This window comes from Podarcis cretensis, assembly GCF_951804945.1.
Source record: "Podarcis cretensis genome assembly, chromosome: 1".
Lineage (NCBI taxonomy): Eukaryota > Metazoa > Chordata > Lepidosauria > Squamata > Lacertidae > Podarcis > Podarcis cretensis.
This window is the reverse complement of record NC_137170.1, coordinates 92,576,648-92,583,845: the sequence shown is the minus strand read 5'-3', so window position 1 is coordinate 92,583,845 and position 7,198 is coordinate 92,576,648.

Here is a 7,198-nt window from a genome sequence, read left to right as displayed (position 1 = left end):
AGTGGTCCTCACTAGTCTAGAATAATGTTTGAAGGCAGTGCAAAGATTCATAAACACTGGGTCAATATTGCCCCCAGTGTGGTCATAAAATGCTTGTTGTAGGTATACTGCCAGGAGCAATTGTTTGGAACAAAATTTATAGCAGGTTAAGGTGAGAATGTGTTTCCTAACATCAAGAAGTAAGATAGATAAGTGCATTTCAATTGTAAAATTCTAGCCTTGTATATTTTGCTTCAGTATAATATTTGAGAGACCCTGTTCTAGTGAGAAAAAGGGTAAGGAGCCATTCACAGCCATTGGAACTAATAGATATGAATGATATATATCTGTGCTATAATAAAAACAAAAAAATAGGTGGCAGTAATTATTTATTCCTTTTTTTAAAACAGCCTTCTATGTTGTTGTTGCTGACTGTAATCTGCTTTAATTTCAGCCCCACATTGTGTCAGTAGTGTTTCCCTTTGTAGTTATTGCATCTATAGAAGCATGTAAACACAAGAGTGATTAATGGATTAGTTTGTCTTGATTGCTCACAGATTAAATAATTTCATGCAGCGATCTCATTTTAGTCTTCCACATTCATTTTACTTCAGAGCTGAAATTCAATTACTCAGAGCTCTAAGGCCACAGCTACAAGATAATCCTTGCAGAGCTGAGAGATGCTTCTCACAGCATTCCAGTAGAAGCAACAACAATACCTTTTTTAAAGGGTGAGTGGTGGGTCTAAGTAAATCCACTCAGAAATCCAAATAAATCTGAAACCACTCAGTCTTGTTTGAGAGAATCAGATTTATAACATGTAAACAACTGAAGTTAGTTTACTTGCTAAATTTCAGAGCAATCCAAATAATGGAAATCAGCCATCATTATAAACTTCCCTTTGTTTTAAAATGGGAAAATTAAGTGGAATGCATTTTCAAGAGTAGGATAATGAAAAAACCAGAGAGAAAGAATGGGAAAGGGTGTGGGGCAGACGGAACATGCATAGGCCTCTGTGCTTAAACATGTTGTTGTTGTTTAGTCGTTTAGTCATGTCCGACTCTTCATGACCCCATGGACCAGAGCACGCCAGGCACTCCTGTTTTCCACTGCCTCCTGCAGCTTAGTCAAACTCATGCTGGTAGCTTCGAGAACACTATCCAACCATCTCGTCCTCTGTCATCCCCTTCTCCTTGTGGCCTCCATCTTTCCCAACATCAGGGTCTTTTCCAGGGAGTCTTCTCATGAGGTGGCCGAAGTATTGGAGCCTTCAGGATCTGTCATTCCAGTGAGCACCCAGGGCTGATTTCCTTCAGAATGGATAGGTTTGATCTTCTTGCAGTCCATGGGACTCTCAAGAGTCTCCTCCAGCACCATAATTCAAAAGCAAACATATTTCTGCTAAATTAAATTGTAGGTATCAGAAACCTCACATTTGTTGCAACTTCTTTTCCACTGAGTTACAACCTGTCCTCTTAAGAATTGATCAATATGAGAAAAGCAAAAGGACTGCCAATGCTGAAATACTATCCTCTTCAATATGAAAGAACTGAAAGTTCATATTTAGAAAGCGCCTAAATTGCCCTTCAGGTAACCTGTTTCCCTCCAGAACTTGGACTCCAGCTGCCATCAGCCACAGCCAGCATGGCCAATGGCCAGGTTTAAAGAGTGTTACAAACCCTCCAAAAATTCTCCAATGAAAATAGGGACATCCTAAGGAAAAGCGGGACATTCAGAGATCAAATCAGAAACTGGGACGGCTTCTCTAAATCAGGGACATTCCTGGAAAACAGGGGCACTTGTAGGGTTTGGTGTTAGAGTCCAACAACATCTGCAGAGCCACAGATTCCCAAACCTAGGACATCTATTGTTCATATGGACCGGGTTTTCCTGAATGTTTTCAGACCACACCTGAAAAAATGAGTGCGGGACTTCAGGATATGATTCAGAAACCAAGCAACACTGCAATTGTAAATATTGCCATAGCATATTAGGAGGCAAATTCAATTCTGCTTGAAGCAGCTCTTAACATTATATGATCCAATCAGCAGAGATACCAATCGAGCCTCTACAACTGACATGCTTCAAGTACAAATCTCTGGAGTTTTTCAAGAGTTGCTGGACTGGCACGCAACAACATTAAACCATAGGCTGTGGTTTAATGATCATGAGCACTTTACTCTTCCTAGAAGCCTGACTGTGCAACCGGGAAGCAAGCCAGAGTTTGGCTTGTCCTAACATGTGAACGCAGGTGGCGCTGTGGGTTAAAGCCTCAGTGCCTAGGACTTGCCGATCGAAAGGTCGGCGGTTCGAATCCCTGCGGCAGGGTGCACTCCCGCTGCTCGGTCCCAGCGCCTGCCAACCTAGCAGTTCGAAAGCACCTCCGGGTGCAAGTAGATAAATAGGGACCGCTTACCAGCGGGAAGGTAAACGGCGTTTCCGTGTGCGGCTCTGGCTCGCCAGAGCAGCGATGTCACGCTGGCCACGTGACCCGGAAGTGTCTCCGGACAGCGCTGGCCCCTGGCCTCTTAAGTGAGATGGGCGCACAACCCCAGAGTCTGTCAAGACTGGCCCGTACGGGCAGGGGTACCTTTACCTTTACCTTTAACATGTGAACCAGGGCTTGTGGTTTTCTTTTCTCCAAACAAACAACAAGGGGAACCCAAGGTTTGTTCTTACCATATTACTCATGGTTTGTTTGGAGGAAACAGTTCATAAGCCTAGATTCACATGTCATGACTAGCTTATTTCTGGCTTGTTTCCTCCCTCATGTGGTTGCAAAGTCAGGCCGGGGGGAGAAGCAAAGTCCTTTTGAGTGTTAAAACATTGTTGATTTTAAATAAGGATTTAATGTTGCATGTGATAGGCCAATTTCAGATCCATGTGGGGAAAGGGGCTGCGTTTAAGGAAATATTAATTGTTTTCCAGGCCAGCCAAAGAAGCCATTAGGTTTGGGGTCTTAGGGAAATTCAGATTAAGTAATGCCAACTTTTCCAAAGGAGTTAATTGTGACATTTCTATCTTTGCCCATTCAGTCACCTCCATCAGACAGAAGAAAAGCATTAAAAAGCACTATGGTACTTGATAGTTACGAAGGCAAGAGCTTCCAGGTTCCACTGGGAATTGTATATTTTAAAATGAATGTGTAGTGTTCTTTCAGGTCCGCATAAGGATTTATGAAACAGAACATCAATTTTCTTAAAATAAAATTGAGGGACATGGGCAGGGAGATCTCTAAGAATATAAATGACCCATTCATTTTCAAGATACCAATTTCACTCTATAAACTCAGGGCAAGTGCAGATAGATATTTTCCAAAACAGTTCTCATATGGAAATGTACTATATGATTAACAACCTTGCGACCTTTCCTTTGTAAGTGTTTTATATAGTCATTTGAAATGTTAAACACTTTTTCACCCAAACGCAAAATAAAACTGAAATTGCTAATCAGAGAAACAACAGATGTATCCCAATTTATTTTACAGCCAGTGAGATTCTCAGCATCTCATATTGCATTTAATCAGGGCTGGCAGAGATATTTAGAGATATGAAAGCAACAAAAATGCATCATTAGCATAAAACAGGAACTTGAACATATGAGTTGAAATCCAGCCACTTGCTGTTGCTCAACTGTCATGGAGGGGCTTTATTGCTGTCACCCCTTTAAGCAATAGGGGACCACCTCTTCAAACACTCAAGATTGGGGGCCATTCCAGGGTGGTCCTTTGTAAGGAATGAGGTAGTGCTATTGGAAGGAACCTTTTCATGTTTCTTCTCAGTGTGAATGTGAGTGTTTTCCATTCATGTACGCCAGGGTTTGAATCTCCCCAATCTTAACTCCTTCAGTATCTGCTGTCTGCCAGATTGCACATACTAGAAGATCTAGAATCAGAAGAAATAATTGGCAGCCCTGACTTATGTCCCCAGACAACTTAATAAGATCCAAAATAGATTCCATGGTGACAGTTTTGGAACTGGATGGAAATACCGTAACTAAATCCATTACGTTCAGTCCAGAGATAGCATGAATGCTGAGAGAGTGTGATACAGAAAATTCCCGAGCAGTCAAATGCTTTCTCTGCAGGGAAAGTGTCAGCACCTGATTACTACAGCAAAGACCTCAATAAACTGCCTTAAATTGTCAAGTTCCTGCCTTGAAGGACAAAATCCACTGGGCTGGGTATAGCAGACCTAGGATTGCTAGGGTTTGAAAAGTTCTCTTTTAGTTGAAATATACCTTCTAGGTCCAGTACGGTATTTGCTTCAGGATCAATTAATGTGAACTTTTATTCATGTGGTTATTTACAGTAATTTATAAATGGCTTGATGGTTTAAAAAACCACACAACTCTACATGCTATAGAATGTAAAAATAATAAACAATATAATTAAAACAAGCATACAACACTAACCTGGTAAAATCACAGTATAACAGCATGTAAAAACCAATAAAAACAGGATTTCAATTAATTCAAACAAATAAAAACAGTGTTCAGTATTATAGATCGGGGAAGGCCTGGAGGGAAAGAAGTCTTTATAAGAAAAACCTCTGGTACAATGTAGGCTCAATGATGAGTCACAAAGGCCTGAATTTGGATCTCATTTCTGCCTACCCAACTCAAGAGAATGACTTGGGGGAGGCTCTGTTCTCTGTTCTTCGCCTTCTTCCCTGCCCCACATATGTAGGGTACAATTCCCAAACCTATCCCGGTGTTTTCCCCCTCTTCCACTTCTAGGGCAGGTGCCCCCCCTATAATCCAGTTGGGAACTCTAGCAAGGGCATAAGAAATCACTTTGGACATGAAAATGAATGGAGTGCTGGAAGGGTGAGAAGTATGTTTAAGAAAAAGGAAAAGCTTTCCCAGCTAAAATCTGGATTGAAGACAGAACTTGTGTGTAAAATAAAAGTTTGAAAAGGTCTGTTCTTGATGTGAATAAGATCTTATAGGGAGTCAAACAAGCAAGACTCATGTGTGGGACTCTTCTGCTCATATTGGTATTCAGAGACTTACTGCCTCTAACAGTGGAGTCAATATAATGACCACTGTGGAAACCTTAAATGGCTAAGGAAAAGATGCCTCCCTACAGCAGTTAGATAGACTGCAGTAAGGAACCTAACAGCTGCTAACACTTTCCTTACAGGAGTCATTTCTTAGCAAGCTGGCTATTGATTGCTCCAAAGTCTCCAGAACCTTGTACTTTGCTGTCTTCCCGCTTTTGATGCCCTTTGTTCTTTAGATCTCAGCCTGGAAGCTGTTAACCATCAGTGCTTACTGTCAGGCTACAGCACACCCTGATTATAAATCTGTAAGTCGTCCCCCTTCTTCCTTTTCTTGCTTGTTTTCTGATCCTCATCCTTTCCCAGCTAATTGTAGGACTAATCTTCCACACATTGGAAACTGCTATTAGAAACTGACAATAGCTACCCCACCTTCAAAAACTGAATATTTTTTAAAAGAGGGGTGCTAATTGGGAGATCTGCATCATCCCACTTTCATCTGTAGGAAACATATTTTGTAAGAATATGTCTTTTAAAATTATGTATTTGCATACAACCTGGGAAGTAAAATCAGTCTCATACCACTTAGTTTTCTTATTTTGGCATGCATTTGACTATTCCCTTGCTGCTTGTGCTATGTTTTGTTTGCCTTTGCTTTTCTGATTGATCTTTTAAGGCAGTGATTTTCAACTAGTGTGCTGTGGCACCCTGGGGTGCCTTGAATGATGGTCAGGGTGCCATGGGCAACACTGGCCTCTGTCCCTCTTTCCCTCCCTCCCTCCCTCCTCTGTTGCCCTCTTGCGTCTCTGCCTCCCAAAGGCTTGCACAGCTGTTTATTGCAGCAACTCTGGCTATGAGCTCCAGAAGCTAATGGTGCCTCTGGGAGGCACCTCTCTCTGGGACTGGGCAGCTCAGAGACCGGGGTGGCAGTAGCAGCTGCCCAGAGGACTCTCAAGGAGAGGGGAGAGGAGAGGAGGCTGAGGGAAGACTCCACAAGGGAGGGTGTTCAAAAAAGGGTGAGAGGCTGTCAGCTCTGCAGGCAAGGGGTGACATACAGTAAATGGGCTCCTGAGCCCCACAGGGGTGCCGCAGAAAGAATGTAGTTTGTTAAGGGAGCTGTGGACTCAAAAGGGTTGAAAACCTCTGTTTTAAGGGATTATACAGTGGTACCTCGCGTTAAGAACTTAATTCATTCCAGAGGTCCGTTCTTAACCTGAAACTGTTCTTAACCTGAGGTACCACTTTAGCTAATGGGGCCTCCCGCTGCCGCTGCGTGATTTCTGTTATTATCCTGAAGCAAAGTTCTTAACCCAAGGTACTATTTCTGTGTTAGCGGAGTCTGTAACCTGAAGCGTCTGTAACCCGAGGTACCACTGTAATTGTATCATTACATGCCACTCCAATCTCTGCTGAGAGGTAGCAAAACACTTGCCCAGGGTCATGTTTCCATTGTGAATTCAGGGCATGGCAGAGGCTGTAGTGTTTTAAGATACATGGTTTATTTTACACCTATATAAACCTGAATCTACACACAGAGAAAGAAAATCCACAGCATTACATCTCCAGAGAGTCTCTCTTTGCTTCTCCCACAGCTTCAGCCAGCATGAGTCCAGATCAGCCAGCCATGCTCCTCAGTCTCTGGGTTACAGTCTCTCCAGTCAGCACCCAAGATAGTTTTGACCTTTGTTCTCCTCCTCCTTCCCAGCACACCTCTTGCCAAAATCCTAAGCCTCCTGTAAAGACATTTTTCTCCATCAACCTTCCATCACTTTGGTAGCCTGCCAATTCTTCTGCTCTGCCAACTCCTCAGAGCTGGGTGGGGAGGGCAGCTCTTTTGCATGGCCAATGGCCCTTAACGGCCCAGGACTCTTCTTTAAGGCTATGCGCTTAACTAGCCTGGCCAGGCTGGTTTGCATGAGCCTCCTTGTCTGGCACAGTTATGCAGCTTGCATTTTCCCTTCCTATCCTAAATATTAGCTAGATTCCGACATTCATTAATTTCTTAGGTTTAGATCCTGTGGCCCCAATTAAGTCTCCACCTATGTCACCTACGGGACGCAGGTGGCGCTGTGGGTTAAAGCCTCAGCGCCTAGGACTTGCCGATCGAAAGGTCGGCGGTTCGAATCCCTGCGGCGGGGTGCGCTCCCGCTGCTCGGTCCCAGCGCCTGCCAACCTAGCAGTTCGAAAGCACCTCTGGGTGCAAGTAGATAAATAGGGAC